The 17,827-nt window shown below is 39.4% G+C and overlaps 1 protein-coding gene across 3 annotated transcripts in view; it reads right to left on the bottom strand.

Moving 5' to 3' along the window:
* The window catches only part of KIAA1671 (KIAA1671 ortholog), a 191,553-nt gene that overhangs the window by 63,849 nt on the left and 109,877 nt on the right, over nt 1–17,827 (bottom strand). The window lies entirely within an intron of this gene.

Raw genomic sequence — 17,827 nt, 5'->3', positions numbered from 1 at the left:
AAAAGAGGAGACGGAGGGGGGACAGGATAGAGGTCTCTAAAAGCAGGAGTTGGGTGGAGAGGGTGCATACAGAAAAGTTCTTCATTAGTTCCCATAAAGAAGGACTAGAGGACACCAAATGAAATGAATGGGTAGCAGGCTTCAAACTAGTAACAGAAAGTTGTTCTTCACAAAGCAAAGAGTCAACCTGTGGAACTCCTTGCTGCAGGAGGCTGTGAAGGCTAGAACTAGAACAGAGTTTAAAGGGACATGAGATCAAGTCATGGAGCTTGGGTCCATGGAGTGCTATTAGCCAGGAGGTAGGAGTGGTGTCCCTGCCCAAGGTTTGTGGAAGGCTGGAGAGGGATGGCACGAGACAAATGGCTTGGTCACTGTCTTCGGTCCATCCCCTCCAGGGTCCCTAGGGTTGGCCGCTATCGGCAGACAGGCTACTCGGCTAGATGGACCTTTGGTCTGACCCAGGACGGCCATTGTAAGCTCAGGGCTCAGGGTCGGGGGTCTCAGTGGACCCCCTTGATTTTCATGCACACCTGCTCCTGGGTGGCCAGGCTGGCAGCTCTCCTGCCCAAGCCGGCCCCTTTCCTGTGCCTAGTGCGGAGATTGTGGATGAGGTCCACGATGTCCGCACTAGCCCAGGCGGGTGTCCGCCTCTTGCGGTCCCAGGCAAGCTCCCGGGAGCTTCCAGCCTGGTCCCGGGAAGAGGGGAAGGGCTGGGGAGCATCGGGTGGGTGGCTCGATCCGTGCCAGGTGCAGGGTCTGCTGGCTGGGTGCTGGCAGGCTTGCACCTGGCACGGGCACTGTAGCCAGCCCGTGCCCCTTTAAGGGGTCCGGGGCTGGGAGGGGGGCAATAGAGTTTCCCTGGTGTTGGCCAGAGTGGCCACCAGGGAAACCTGGGGAGGGCTAGCATCCCACTAGTTCGAACTAAGGGGCTACACACCCCTTAATTCGAACTAGCTAGTTCGAACTAGGCTTAATCCTCGTAAAACGAGGTTTTCCTAGTTCGAACTAAGCGCTCCGCTAGTTCGAATTAAGTTCTAACTAGCGGAGCGCTAGTGTAGCGCCTATGAAAGTTAGTTCGAACTAACGTCCGTTAGTTCGAACTAACTCTGTAGTGTAGACATACCCTCAGTCTTTTTAAATTATATACTGTGCTGAGTTATAGCACAGATTCAGGCATGAGCCTGGATTCCAGTATTTTTTTCACAAAGATGACACAAAGATAAAATTTGCAAACTAGAATGACCATGGTGTGTCACAATCTTGGTCTCAGACACTGAGTCAAAATTACTTGATTGTACAATGAAACGTTCAGAAGAGTCAGAAGCTATGACTACCTGGACTGATAAGAAACCTCACCCTTCTCCCAACCCCAAAACACAATCTGAAATATTTCAGTCAGAAAGGAGTTCTCAGTGCTTCTGAAATTTTATATTAGCAAAAATGAAGGGCGCTTGGGGTTGCTAGATCCCCTTTTCTGAGACAAGGGGGAGGGGAGTTTATAAAGTGGAAGGGAAAAGGCTACCTTCTGAAGAGAAAATATGCAACCACCAGATGACCCAGAGTTGATAAAGCTTCATAAAGAAGCTTGGTCAGAGTAGTTTGGCTATTTAACAAAACCTTCTGGGGTCTGTAACCAATCAATTAACCAAATTCAGGGGAAATGGCCCAGGTTGCTTCTGCTGCCAAAGCTAGACAATGAACACATACTGTAGCTATTCTTCATTGCAAGGGCTTTTGCTTGCATTAGGTGCCTTTCAAGTAGGTTTAATATTATTGTGTGGGATATATGCTCTAAATGAGCATTTTAAATCAAATGGTCTCAAACCAATATAATTATTATTGGTGTGGCTCCTTTGGTTTTTCAAAACAAAATCATACGACACCTATTAAGCTGTTTATCAGTCCCGCTAAAATCTTGTTGCTGTGAAAGCCATCTTTAGTCAGGATAAAATGTATTGTGTTTTATCACTATATTTCATAATAAATCCAATTGAAATTAATATTCCCTTGCAGTTAGTGATTTTAGTATGACTTGTCTTTGTGTAGCATTAACTAATAGAAAGATAAATCAAAGCAAAAACCTAGAATTACATTTCATTGCACCTTTTAGTATGGGATAAGAACAGTATTCATCATTGTGGATCTCTTCCAATTTCCCTACAAATTTTAACTATGATAAACAAGACATTTGTACTATTAATATTAATGGGGCATTGTATACAATGTTAATTTGCATACACTCTTGCCAACATTGTGTAGAAACTTTAATAAGCAAACAATGAAGTGGATGATATAATAAGAATATTGTCCAGTGATCACTTGTGTTACATTTTAACAATTCATAATGTTGCAAAGATTTTAATAGACCATCTGTAAGCCACTCAAGCTGTCAGTAGCTTTTCAGTGGCTAGTACTGTACATTATTCAAAAGTAACACTATTAATATAACTCTCAGAGGGGTAGCTGTGTTAGTTTGTAACTTTAAAAATGAGCAGTGGTTATCCACAAAAGCTCATGATATATTTGTTATTCTTCGAGGTGCCAAAGGACTGTTCGTTACTATTAAAATAAGTTGATTGAAATTAAAATTGGAAACACTTCTAAACAAAATCAACAATATACCTTAAATTACTGAACACAATAAAATGAAAGTTAAGGCTGATAATATTTAACTGCTTTATTTAGATAGTCTTAGAAACTATAGCACATTGTATTGTAGAACACATATGTAACCCAGACAAACCTGTATTGTCAGGGTAGGAATATTTGTTGCTAAACTGAAAAGCCAGCTGTGCCACAGCTTCTTCATTAACAAGCTTCACTGTATTATTTATTCATAGTAAAGCAGTGCCTAAAGGCCCCAGCTGAGATCAATGACCCACTGTTCTAAATAGTGTAAAAACATAAGGGAGCAACAGTCCCTGTTCCTAAGAGCATACAAACCAAATAGACATGACAGAGAGAGAAGTGAAGTGACTTGCCCAAGTTCAAACAGCAGTTAATGGCAGCTCTAGGAACAAAATCCATATTTTTAATTCAGTTTTTCTGTTTCAGTACCTTCTTCAGTAGGCACAGTGCCATTCTAATTTGGGCTTGATCTTACAAGGTGCTCAGTACTTGTAGGCAGAGGCAGATTTTCATTCCACACACCACAAACTCCTTTGATGGTGGTGACATGGGACTGAGTAGAAATTACCTGCATTTCCTTGGCTGAGCATTTCCCCTTTGCTGGAGAGTCCATTGCCCTAGGTGGCCCTGATTTTCCCATGTCAGGTCCCTCTTAGGCATGGCAGCAGCACAGCTAATGGAGTGCTCCTTGTGAGTACACTGCTCTAAACAATGTCAGGGCCAAGAAGAGAATCAGGGAGCTGATTCTATGCCAAACTGATCTTCTTACAGCAGAGGATCTGGCCAAATGAATCCATGAGCATTCAGCTTTAATCAAGAAGTTGGTTAACTCAGTGGAATGGGTCCCAATTAAAACTTGTGCAGTTACAGGAGTGTTGTGACCAAGACATGAAAAGTCATTCTTCTGCTCTACTTTGCATTGATTAGGCCTAAGTTGGAGAATTGTGTCTAGTTCTGGGCATCACATTTCAAGAAAGATGTGGAGAAACTGGAGAAGATCCAAAGAAGATCAACAAAAATGGTTACAATCTAGAAAACATGAGCTATGAGGGAAGACGGAAATAACTGGATTTGTTTAGTTTAGAAAAGAGAAGAATGAGAGGGGACATGATAGCAGTTTTCAAGTATCTAAAAGGGGTAGTATAAGGAGGAGGGAGAAAAATTGTTCTGCTTGGCCTCTGGTGATAGGACAAGAAGCAATGGGTTTAAATTGCAGCAAGTGAGATTTAGGTTGGACATTAGGAAAAACTTCGTGTCAGGATGATTAAACACTGGAATAAGTTGCCTAGGGAGGTTGTGGAATCTCCATTACAAGAGATATTTAAGAGCAGGTTAAACAGATATCTATCAGGGATGATGTAGATGGTGCTTGGTCCTGCCTAGGGGCAGGAGACTGGACTTGATGACTTCGAGGTCCCTTCCAGTTCTAGTATTCTATGATTCTATGCTTATATTTGTGTATTAACAACTTTTCCATTCCAGTATACATTTCATATAGAAAGTTATCTTCAACAGGTATACCCAGAGAAAGGAGTTTCTTAAACCTGTAGAGAAATTTCCCTACCATTTAATAGGAAAATCATGTGATTTAATGCAGGCTGGAAACAGAAATAGAGGATGATACTGAGAGAGGTGAGGAAATAGAAACTAATTCTAAACCCTCCTCTTGTCTAAACCAATGAACATAATATGATAATACTACCCCCCAATCAATTATGGATAAGAAAATAGAGTCAAATATTTTGAAGAGTAGGAAATGTTTGACACAACAGTGCTATAAATCAGTGCTATAAATAAGTTTTCCTTTTCACCCAAGTACAGTAAAGATTTTTTATGAAATATAGACATGCCCACATATTGAGAAGGGGGATCTTATTCTGGGTTAAACAGCACAAACTATGACAGATTTATCATCCCCCTTTCACTGCATTTACAATATTTTTCCAGAATGTTCCTCTACAATTTATCACGAGTCTTTGTAATGGGAGGAAGTCGTTATCCCTGGGGAAGTTGTCACTTTAAATAGCACAGAATTACTGGGATTTCTTAAGGCACCATAAATAAAAGAATTAAAACACACACAAAGCAAGAGAAAGATTTGGTAATTACTTCCGTATGGAGCTGAACCTGTTTTATCAACAGCTATATTATTCTAAAGAATTATTGTTACTTAGTTTTCCAAAATGTGGAAATTGTTCATTAGTTTGATCTTGTAGGCAACACTGTCTCTTATAATTTCAATACAACTACGATGGATATTTTAAGGTGGCTGTTGTATGGATTTTAGATTAAATTAACAAACTATGTGTCGCTTTATTAATTTGGTAAATTAGTTCATTCTTTGAAGAGACCATGATGAAGTATATGTGAATGTATATTAATATAGTACAGAATATGGACAAGACAAAAACTATAATCCTATTCTAGGATATTAAGAAAACATGCAAATTTCCAATGAACTACACAGCTATGCAAGCAATAGGAAGAATAATAAACTCTTGATGAGAAGGACATAAATCTGAAGGCTAAATGTTGATTTTTTTAAAACACATATTTGGCCTGTGTTAAACTACAATGGTGAAACATGGAAATTCAAACCATGAATGTTAAAGAAACCATAGTCATTACAATTATGGTATTCCAGAATAATCCTGAAAATATCATGGATAAGATATATAACTAATGAAAAATACTGGCGATGGTTGGAACTTAGCAAATGCCGGTTAGGGATCTTATGAAGTGACAAATTCACTTTGCAGTGTACATTTTAAAAGTTTCAGTGGGTCATGCATGTTTATGGTCACTAGAAAGAAAAGCTGATGGCAGAATGTGAGGCAGAAGAAGAAAATATTGGTTCCAAGATGCGATATCCTGGGAGGATCTAAAGAACTGCTCATACACAAAGAAATTAGCACAGAATGGACTACCATAGTTGCAAGCCTCCACAAATGGAGGTGCCAGATAATAATAATAAGAAACATTGAAGAAAGTTCTGAACAGAATCATAAAAACAATTTTTAGCATGTAAATGCTGGCGTGAAGATATGTTCTTTGCTACAGATCCTGTCCGTTAATCATGTTGATTGGTGCTTTAAATAACAAGAAGTCCTGTCAAAGTCTCAGAATAAGGTAAGCTTCAGCATGAATAAAGTGGAAGAATCTGGCCCTTTACCAGTAAAGATGAAGTTGACAGTATTATATTTTGAGTGATCAGTCTTCAATATTGTAAAGAGCCAGCACCTCCACTGCAATTTGCATACACAAAGGCCACAGAAACTTTGCTAGCAAGCAGAATTCACCAATAAACTGACCAGTGACCAGTTCAGACAAACAACCATCAGCAGGTGGAAGGCAAATTGCAATTATTCTGTAGTTTTCCAGGAAGACTATTTTCTGTAAGATGTTATTGATTTATGTAGCCTCTACAGTCATCACAGCTCAACTTATTTACAAAGTGGAAGCATAATAATTACATAAAACTATGACAAAACAAAAATGGATCACTCAATATGTGCAATGGACTCTGATCTCCAAGCAGAGCCTTTATGTGGTACCACAATATAAGTGACAGTATTATCAATGTACTAGTTTTCCACCAAAGTGTGAAAGTGAGTGAATTCCAAAGGTGAGCACATCTCAACTGAAGGAAAAAAAAAAACCAATCACTTACCCAGAGATTTTTACTCTAAGAGTTATAGTAAGAGTCTTCTGGAAGTTCCTATCTCTCACTATTGGGTAGAGGATGGGAAAAATACATATGAGAAGGAAATATACAAGTCCAACAGGATTAGGGATTTGTGTAGCACTGGACGGACTCTACATCACAAAGGAACTCCTTCATTATTCCTTCACAAAAGATTCAGAGGTCTACTCTCCATGAAGTGTACACATGTAGTTCTCATTAACACTAATGGGAGTTGGCATAAATAGGAGAGCAGACTTCCCTCCCTCTTCTAACTGGATTAAGCTGCCTTATTTTATACTGTAACGTTAGTTTACTTGCATTATAGACCCACATGGTCAGAATTATATACAATGTTGAGGAAATAGAAAAAATAGAACATAATGCAGAGGATATAAGCAGATGAAATAAGCTCAAATATTCAATGAAAGAGAAGAAATTATTTTCACTACAAAAATATTACTGCAGTCAGAATAAAGTGTATTTCAACTAGTGCTTTAATTTAATGCATGTTGTTTAGGTCTCACAGCTAAATGTGCATACTTGTCTGTTTTTTTGCAAAATATGAGAAAAATAAGAGGTAGGTAACAAAGTCTGAAGACATTTCTTTGAATGTCATTAGTTGTTTATGTTGTAATAAGAACTTATCAAAATTACTAAGACTATTTGTCGCTCTCCTGTGTTCACTTGCTCTAAAAAAACCCAGAATCAAACATCTTCCAACTATTCTTCCCATCAACAGAGCTAGAAAGGAAATCTAATAGAAAGTAGTCCTAGGGTACTATTTTTCTTATGGCCCTACTTTATGCTACCAGATATGTTTATGGCCTGATAAACAGAAGAAAGACATTATTAAGAATGAAAAACCATGAACTGCTTGTATGTAGGCTCTTGTGCACTCATTAGTTAAATTCCATACATTTACTTTGTCATTGTGAAGGTCCATTTATTTTCACTGAAAAAAGACATCTGACTCATACTAAAAAGCCCATTTTCTACAGCTGTGCTATGTTCTCCTTTGCAACGGTTCTCTGCAAATTTAAAGATTAAGTTGCAATCATTGGCAAAAGTGAAAGAAAATATTTTACACTGAAGAATGATTCATTGCTGTTTTTTGGGTGAATATTTTATTGGTATATAAAATTCATTAAATATAACACTTTAAGTAGGATACATTTATTACAGCTGAGCAATAATTCCATAATACAGCAATTATATAAAGAATAAGTATTTTTTTAAATTTATTAGTCAATTTGTTTTTGAAAAGAAAAACAAGGAAAAAAAATCTTTTCCCTCCTGAAAAAGGTAAATCAGTAAATGAAATTGTAGAGGACATAAAAGTGCCCAAAGTAATTCAGTGCTCCCTTGTGTTAAATCACAGAAAATTGGCGCACCTCATTTTAATCACACCATATACAACACCGAGCTAATGTCCATTTAAAAACAAGCCATGTATTTAATGAGTACTGCCTACTCAAAGAGAATAGAGCATGCATGCTTCACACATGCTCTAAACTGCTCAGTGCACATCAAAGGCACTGCCATAATAGTGATGTTCCTGCTTATCCACTAGCTCAGCAGTAAGAGCACCAAGGTGCCGGACATACACTATTTTTACAGAAAAAAAGAGGAGTTGGTGCTCCACTTAAGAACTAATGATCAAAAAAAGTTTTAAGTGGGAAAAGGGGGAAGCATGAGCTTACATTGGTTGAGCTGATTTTTTTCCAAACATGGAGACGGAAACTTGCACCTCTCTTCTGACTGCCTCTATTATCAACATGTGATAGCCTGAAGGAGCTGAAGCACAATGAGGGCCTTTTCCAGGGCAAGGAACTCTCCCAATATACTAATGCCAATCCCGGGTCAGACTTAAAATACTTAAAATACCTTAGTTTTCAGTTGTCTGAATTTGCCTTCATTTTATATTCCACTACATGAGGTCAGATACATTAATCTCACAAGTTTACCATGTTTTGAAGTAATACAAAACAAGAAAAATGACAGACATTTAATTCTTCTCAGCCATACAGAATCCATGCAAATGTTCTTTTTGCCAATCATTTATCTCCTAATAGGAGGCCACTCTGCAGTTTCAAAAGGAGCCATATTTGACTAAAGGGTGGTTTTATGGCCACAATAAACACTTGTGTAAATAGAATCAACTGAACCTGCACCACGAAATCAAATGCCTCTAACTCGGCCGCTCCCACTCAACACTATTTTGGGAATAGGCTGAAAAGCTAGTTATACTTGCCATATTCAAAAATGTATAAATCTACCTGTTAATTATAAAAGATTTAAGCAACTGAGAAGTAAAAGACTTTTCCACATTGTAAATAAGTGTATGAAGTGTTCCTAAACACATATTTCATAAAAAAATTGCAAAAATGTACTTAACATGTGATAAATATGATTCTTTCTAATGCTTCAATCTTAAAAAGCCTGGCATAGATATCTAGAAAAACACTGCAGTAACCAGAAGATAACATGGGCCACAATTGCATCTTTGAAGTTAGTAGCCTAGAAACACTTTTAATAGTGTACACACACACATACCTCAGCTGCAAGCTCGCCTCTGATTTATTTTTAAAATCTATGTTTTCATGAAGTAACCCCAACCAAAGATAATTCTATAGCAGTGTTTGCTCTAAGACCTTGGTCTTCCTCTCTATCACCATAAAAAATGTTATAAAAATTAATATACCAAACGCAGGTGCTAATAGTGAATCTTCAGGCCTCATCTGCTGAGTGTTGCCTGGGGTACTTCAATTATAAATCGGGATGGAGGAGGGGAGGGAAGGCTACCAGAAGCACTACTTTTTAAAACAATAACTGAAATAGCAATTTAGAAAGTCCATGGAGCTTTACAATACATGAGAAAATAGAATTGTAATTATATCCATTTTGTGACTAAGGGCTTTCTGAAAAAATATCCAATTGAAGAACATAACAGATGTCAGACTTCTCTTGGCCCAATGACCATTAATGACCAGAATATGTCTATTCACACAAGAGTCAAATGTATGTTTACATATCTAGCACCTATTTTTGAACAAAGTGTATCATAGGGTGACTGGATTGCTCATGAGCTTTATATGAGCCTTTACTTTTAAGTCACCAATACAAATCCTGTTTAGATCAGTAAGTAGCAAAGGAAAGCAGTTGCTATCCAAAACATAGATTCCCCATCACTGACAATTTATAAGATCAAGATTGAATGTCTTTGTAAAGAATCTTACCTAGGAATTTTTCTGGAAAGTTCCACAGCCTACACTATATAGGAGGCCAGACTAGATGATTACACTGATTTTGTCTGGCCTTAAAAATCTGTGAATGCTCACTGCAGTATGTGAAAATGATTTGTGGCTGCAATCTAATCCCTTCTTTGTAACAGATCTCCATGTAGATCACGGGCGGGCAATAACTGTTGAAGGCAGGCTATACCGGTATTTGGTTAAGTGGTCAAGGGCTGCACTTTTCTATGCAGGAGATGCGGGGTCTAGAATGGACTTTGGGTTTAGAAGAGAGCTTGAGGTAAAGGATTGGTGGTACAGGAGAGGGGGTGGGATGGGATCTGAAAATGAGTTTGGGTAAAGGAAGGGGTTGTAACCTGAGGAAGGGGAGTGGAGCAAAGGAGGGGATTCTAGCCTAGGGGAGGGGTGCCAGAAGAAGGCTCTGGCAGGGAGTCGCTTACCTTAGGTGGATCCCAACCAGTAGCCTAACAGGAACCCTGAGACAGGCTCCCTGCCTGCCACAGCCCCAGGCCGATCAAAGTAGCTAGAGGATCCCTCCATATGACACTCTACACTGCACACCTGTGGCGGGAATGGTGGTGGTGGGGGGGGAGAGACAGACTTCCAGCCAATTGGAGCTGCAATGATTGGGCTGGGGGTAGAGGGCATCACACAAAGTCTCCCCTTCACCAGGGGCGCATGCCACCTAGAGGGAGCCACCAGCCATTTTGAGCAGCCTAGGGCTGCAGCAGGCAGAGAGCCAGCCTTAGGGTCTTGGTGGGACTATCTGCAGGCCAGGTCACAAGACTTTGCGGCCTGGATCAAGCCCACAAGCAGTACCTTGCCTGCCCCTGCTGTAGGCAGTATCAGATGATAGAAACTGAATTACATTAATCTCACTGGTGGGAGTGAGATTAATTAGCAATTGGTATTTGAGGAAGCCTTAAAACAACCCTATTTTTGTGTATAAATTAAAGGATTCCCATTCCAGAACTGTCCTGAATGTCACTAGCATTAAATCCAAAGAAAAAAGTTGCCATGTAACCACATCAATTTTGAGTGAAAAGAAAGCAATCATCGGAGCTGAATGGAAGAACAACATGAAGGGACAAAAGAGATGCAACTAAAGTATCACTATGGCTAAGGTAACATGTACACATTTAATAAAAATATAGGCCAGTGTCCAATAAACTTCAAAAATATCTTAATATCCTCTACCATTATACTTTCCTATGGCAGGAAACAGAGGTAAAAAGATGAGCTTTATACAGCATTCTGAAGGATCAACAAAATCTGCCTTTTATATACCTAGAAGAGCAAATTGCAGAGACATGTCACATCCAGAAAGTATAACCTGACCCACATCTAAGAACTGCTGGCTGAAGCCCATGAGTCAATCAATACCTGAGGTGACATGCAGGGACAATGAACAGTCTCTCTGAAGGCTACCTAGAGACAAACCACATACATCAGACCACAAACATCCTGAAATGCACTCAGCCATAAACTGCCTATTGGAACACAGTTAACTGAAGTGTATCTTAGTCACCACAAAATCCTACACATCTAAAAGCAGTTGGTGTTTAACAAGCATCTGTAGACTGTTAACCTGCATGAGCATAATCCTTGCAACAACTTCAAGATGTTTCCATATATTAGTACAAAACATAGCAGCAGCCAAACTTGCTGTCATTTAAGTTTCACTTTGTGCCAAGTACTAGAAAAGCAGAGAAACTGTAATGTAAGGATGTTTAAAAAAAAAAAGAAAAGAAAGAAAGAAAGAAGTAACACCACATCTCTCAATGAAATTTAAATCACCTTCAGTCTTTCTGACATCACATACACATTGAGTGAATAGACAGCACATTATATATGAGCCACTGAGGTATGTAAGGCTGACATCTATCTTCAGAACTTCAAAGGGAGGAAAGGTAGACCATCACTGAAATGCAAAGCTAGTCACTTTTCCCTGGATCTGCAGCCAATCCAACAAAAACAGATGAATTAATGTGATGCTTATAGGAAATTAGATAGCTGATAATCACTAACGTGGGGAATTTTAGGTCTACAGATAAAAAGCATTATATTAACAAAAATTTGAGATCCAAGTGACTACAACCAAGTTTTGTATCTTTTATTTTTTTGTTTTGAAAGTTATCTCACATACATTTAAGTTCTTCAAGAAGAGATCTCCAATAGAGATACTTCTTTTTTGCACTGCATTTTGGGAGCTCAGCTTCATTTAACCATCCAAAAGGGGAAGTGGTCTCTCGACATTCCCGGGAACATTTCATAAACAGTATAGTTTAGGCCCAGAAACTTCACTGGTATTTTCTTCAAGATTTTTAAGAGAGAATGGGGCAGTCCAATGTGTTCTCCCAAAGTGGGAGAAAATGGGAAAGAAAGGAAAATACACACCCAGGACTGCTTGTTTTGTTAGGAGACCAAAATATAGATTTTGCAGAGGAAGCAAGTTGTCTGGGAAAGGAATAATGGAGGTACAAAATATGGCATAGCGAATATAATTTTGCCTTTGGATGAAACATGGCAAATCACAGGACAACGTAAACTCTCAGCAGACAAGTGTTGTGCAAAATAGTAAAAGTACCACAGGAAACAAGTCTTTAAAATGCTTTCTGCTGTACAAAACCAAAACAGTAATTTACAGTCATAATCTTGCACTGCAGTTTGCACTGTTTGTAGCTTAATATAAACTGGTTCCTTGGTCAGACAAATATACAGAGATCTGACAAGTCTTAGATTGGAATTTAGGGGCCAGTTTTTGGTTCTGTAGTTGTACAGTGCCTAACAAATTCCTGGCCTGGGGCATCTATAGCACTGTAATATAAATAATAATTTAAAAACATAGTTAGCTTCCTTATATCACTTGTCTAACCTGGCACTAACAACAGTACATACGTACATACCTACACACACACACTTTCCATATTCAAGTGCGTTCTATTCAATAGTGGTCTCACAAAAGGCCATCTAAAATAAATAATATAATATGAAATGATAATATCTTGAGTTTAATAGTGATTAGTGCTAAGTGGAATTACAATGTAATCTAAATATCGTCTTATATCCTCATGTAAATGAATAAAATAGATTTTCAATCAAGCATTTCTTTCCATACTTCCTTCCTGAGGAATGTAATAGAACCTCTTCACTGGGCAACTATAGAGGCAGCAAAGAATATGAAGATTTTGACTCCTTGTGTGAGGTCAGGAGGTTAATGTATCAAAACGACTAAACCTGATATTTTGAAAAGGCGTACACAAAGAGCAACAAATAGAGAGGAAGAGATTTCACAATAAAAGAACTTAATGGCTGTGTCTACACTGGGCCACTTATTCCAGAAAATCAGCCGCTTTTCCGGAATAAGCTGCGAGCTGTCTACACCGGCCCTTGAATTTCCAGAAAAGCAACGATGCTCTACAGTACAAAAATCAGCCGCTATTCCAGAAAAACTATTCTGCTCCCGCTCGGGCATAAGTCCTTATTCCGGAACACTGTTCCGGAAAAGGGCCAGTGTAGACAGCCCAATAGTCTTTTCCGGAAAAAAGCCCCGATCGCGAAAATGGCGATCGGGGCTCTTTTCCAGAAAAGCGCATCTACATTCGCCACAGACGCTTTTCCGGAAAAAGGGCTTTTCCGGAAAAGCAGCCTGCCAATGTAGATGCTCCTTTTCCGGAAAAACTGAAAACGGAATAGTATTCCGTTTTAAGCAGTTCTGGAAATTCATGCCAGTGTAGACACAGCCAATATGTACACCAAAAACAATTTTGTTGATCTGTTTCTTGATCTGTAACTCCTGTTGTTCCCCCTCATAGCCCAGTATCTGCTTCTGCAAGATTCAAAAAGAAGTTATTGGCCCTGATCTCAGTGCAAAAAATGGAAGCTTGGAGTCCACTTTATGTCTCTTGTCCATGAACTCATTCTGGAATTCTTCTGTGCTGGGTCAGATCTCTAGTGCAATTTAGCAATACTGAAATGATTCATGCATAATCTCTTTCCCTGGCCATAAGGCCTGCACTATCCATACAAAGGGGATAGTATAGGAAAAAGTTGAGAGACTACCTCACCTGTGGATTATCCTATGCTAGAAAATCTTTTAAGAGACAAATTCGCCCACATTATATCATTAGAGTATTGTAAAGCTGCCTGGTAGCTGAGGAAGACTTGGCCCACCATGCAATATTTGTAACATCAAATATGACCAAGGAAACTGAGTTACAAACTCTGAATGAAAGCACTCCTAAAGGGTTACATAGGAAATGAAAGAAATCACTGATTTCAGTACAAAATGACTAGCAAATATGGAAAAACAAGACTATGGAAAACAAGCAAACAGTTTAATGTTTTAAGTATGATGCTCTTGAAAATATTTCAAAATGTGACCATGAGGCAACTCACATATCAAGAAAAAACATACATGATCATTGAACAGTTCAGTCTGCCATCTCCTAATACACAGTAATATATTTTAATAGGTATTCTGTAAGGAAGGTCCAGGGATTTTCATGGAAGGGGAAGGAAAAGATTCATGTTTCAAGTTAAAAACTGCTATGGCACTGTCTTCCACGTTTACTTTAACCAGACTACTTTTGGGAATATTCAGTACATGTTCAGGAATAGTTCACCTTGAGTTCTGCAAGTTCTTTGGTGGTTTGTACAACACTAAACATTCAATCTGGACTGTAGTACAATGGATCACAAGAATTCAACTTTACCTAGAAAGAACAAGGTGTCACAAAGGGTATGTCTAGACCAGTGGTCCCCAACCTTTTGGGGCTGCTGGGCGCCCAGGGGCGGGGCCTCTAATGCACCATGTGCCTGGGGGCGGGCCGCTCATGGGCTGCGCAGCCAGGGCTGGGGCTATGCATGCGCCGCACACCTGGGGGCAGGGCCAGCACATGCACCATGTGCCCGGGGCCAGAACCGGCATGTGCCATGACCCCAGGGCAGGGGCAGCCCATGTGCCAGGTGCTAAGGACTGGCACCGGCTTGTCGCGCGCGCCCAGAAATGGGGCCGCCCATGCCCCACACGCCTGGGGCAGGCACTGCGCATGTGCTACATGCCTGAGAGCGGGGCCGGCCCAGATTATTCGGTGAGCCCACATAAATCACCCAGCGGGCGCCATGGCTCTGTCGACGGAGCCATGTAGATGCGTTTACTAGACATAGGAAAATGAAGCAGTGATTTAAATAATCGCCGCTTCATTTACATCAAAATGGCCGCCGCATTGTGCTGATCAACTGTTTGGCAGCACATCAGGGCAGTCTGGATGCGCCATGGTCGACAAGGGAAGCCTTTGTTGACTGCGCCGGTAAACCTCATTTCACGAGGCATACCAGAGCGGTCAACAAAGGCTTCCTTTGTCGACCATGGTGTGTCCAGACTGCCCCGATACGCCGCCAAACAGCTGATCGGCACAGTGCTGTGGCCATTTTTATGTAAATGAAGCGGCAATTATTTAAATCGCCGCTTCATTTTCCTATGTCTAGTAAACGCATCTACATGGCTCCGTCGACAGAGCCATGTAGTCTAGACATACCCAAAGACATTAACTGGATGGGCTATTATAGTTAACACCCAAATGACATCAAAAGCAAAGTATGGACATTTTCAGCCCATTTGATTAACCTCAATAGTACCAATACTATTGACAGGTTTTTCTTGCTCCCCCTCTCCCTTCTTTTTCTATTATTTATCGTGAGGTTCCCCCTTTTTTTTTCTACTCTCATCTGAAGAAGCGGTGTTGCCCATGAAAGCTCATGATAATATATATGTATATTGTTAGTCTCTAAGGTGCTACAGGACAACTCATTTTTATACTAGTGAACAGTTAGCCCCCAAACTAGCAAACAAAACCTTCTCTTCGCTGTCATTTGAAAGAACACCAAAAAAGTATTAACAGCAAACTTACACATTATAAAAATGATTACAAACTAATTTAAGATGGATGATGACGTTTTAATTACTATTTAATAACAATGCATAACTGAGTACATGATGTTACTAAAACAAATCCCAATTTCAGCACAAGTCAGAAAGGCAACATTGCTGTGAAAGTATTGCCAGATCATACTCCAGGATGTAGTTTTAAAAATTGCTTTAGGAGGACAACAAATAAAATTAAGCTTCTACTAAGCCCCTGTATTCCTAGGCTATTTTGGTTAAATTGCACCATAATACAAGGCCTCACTCCTTGAGCATTTGCACAAGTGTTAACTTTGAAAATATTGATTTTATTTCAGTTAAACTACTTTTATACTTAAACACATGCATAAATGTTTATAGGAATCAGATTTCATGTGGTTCTAGTGCCTGCATGAACCATAAAGGCCTCCCTACCTTTCAAGATTTTCTACAGTGGGAAGTTCTGATGTTTAAAAGTCTCAAAGGGGTATTCAGGTTAGTCTGTAACTTAAAAATATGTGTGGTCCTGTCACACCTTCGAGATATATATGTATATGTGTGTGTACACACACATGTAGTCACAGACACAGACAGACACACATATATGTTAGTCTCTATAGAGCTATAGGGCTACTCATTGTTTTTTTAAGTTCTGATGTGTCTGTTCTGAACAAACTGTTAAGCAATAAGCAGACTCCATTCCTTTCTATTTCTGAAATCATATATTTTGTAAGCATATGTTTTGTTTCTCACTTTGACAACTCTAATTGTTTAGTGTCACAATTTCCCATGAGCTGCTTCTCTCCCCCCACAATACTTTGAAACAAAACTTGCCTTCTTCCTGTTTTTCTACTTCTTTGACAACACATCTTTTTCAATTTTTTTAGCTCAGCTGCCAAACAGTATGTGAACAACAAGTCAGGTCAATAAAGTGTTTTAGGTGTTATTGAAATATTAGCAGGATCATGTGTGCAGATACCACACCTTTTTGAAGAATGTGTGCCTTATATAAAGCATACAATGAATAAATCCTAATTAGCCTCATCAAAACTATCCATGCCTCCAGGCTTTAAAAAGACTTACTGCTAAAAAATTAACACGTTCACATGATTGAGCCATTCACAGTTTACGTAGCCTACAGTGGGGAACCTCAGGCCCTGGGGCTGGATGCAGTCACCCGCTTACCTGGATCAGGCTCCCAAGCCCCTCCCAGTAGGGGCTGGAGCACTCAAAACCTGGGCCCCCAAGGCTCTGCTGTGCGAGGAAAATATGAGGAGTGTCTTTCTCTTCAACTGGGGATGGGAGGGAGGGGAGGGAGAGCATCCGTGAGAGTTTGTTTTTGGGTTTGTTTGGGTTTTTTTATTTCTTACTTGCATGTGGCCCCCAAATGATTTTTCTGAACGGCCCCTAACCCCAAAAAAGTTCCCCATCCCTAATGTAGGTACTAGAAATCAAAGGCTTGAGCCTGTTTCTTTTGAAACCCAGGAAAAACTTCTTTCCTTTCAATGGTGCAAAAGCAAGCCATAAATCAAGTCTGCTTTATAATTTGTTGAACTAGTGTTTAAATGTTTGTAGCCATTTATTAAATTCCTTCCCAATGAAATAGACACGTGTAAGAGAGGCTTGGCTCATTTAACAATCAGAATGAGCTGGGTGTTTACCTTTTCTTTTAGTTCACTAGGAAAACTGCAGTTGAAGCTCCCTAAAAAATTGAAGCTTTACAATGCATTTCATATGATACAGATTATTAACTACAAAGGTTTTTTAAGCCAAACATTTATGGGGATTGGTTAACTAAGTCTGGAAAAATCTGCCAGGTATGGTCACCAAACCCCTTCAGAGTGTTCTCAAACTGAGCTTTTAGTTGGCCAGAGGGATTTTTACCATCATGCATGCATTAAAAACTCTTCCCTATGCAACGTGCAGTTCTCTTATTTTGTTATGTTAGGTTATTTAACAAGAAAGTGTGTGTTTTTACAAAGATAACTCCCTGAAAGAAAAAGTCTTTTAATCAAAACATGATTCCTCACAGCCCAAAATCAAAGTGTATGGAGAGCAAGCCAGACCATCCTCACACACTCTCATTAAATTATACTCTGGTTAGTGTTCCACCAGGCCTGAACACATTCCAGCCAGGAGCAAACATACTGTACCTCTTAATCAAATATTAATTATGTAAGAATACACAAGCTTTAGTCCTTTCTTGGACAATATTACTGGTTTACTTTTAGCTTCAAAGTAACAACTTTGATTCTTTTAATCAGTCTACATTTATTTCACGTAGAACGTTAGTATTAAAAATGAAAAGAACAAATGATACACCAAGTAAAAATTACATTGTACAAATATGGTTCTCCA

Source organism: Pelodiscus sinensis, chromosome Z (assembly GCF_052426305.1).
Source record: "Pelodiscus sinensis isolate ZL-2025 chromosome Z, ASM5242630v1, whole genome shotgun sequence".
NCBI classification, from domain to species: Eukaryota; Metazoa; Chordata; order Testudines; family Trionychidae; genus Pelodiscus; species Pelodiscus sinensis.
The sequence above is the reverse complement of the archived record's forward strand: the minus strand, read 5'-3'. Positions and strand labels throughout refer to the sequence as shown.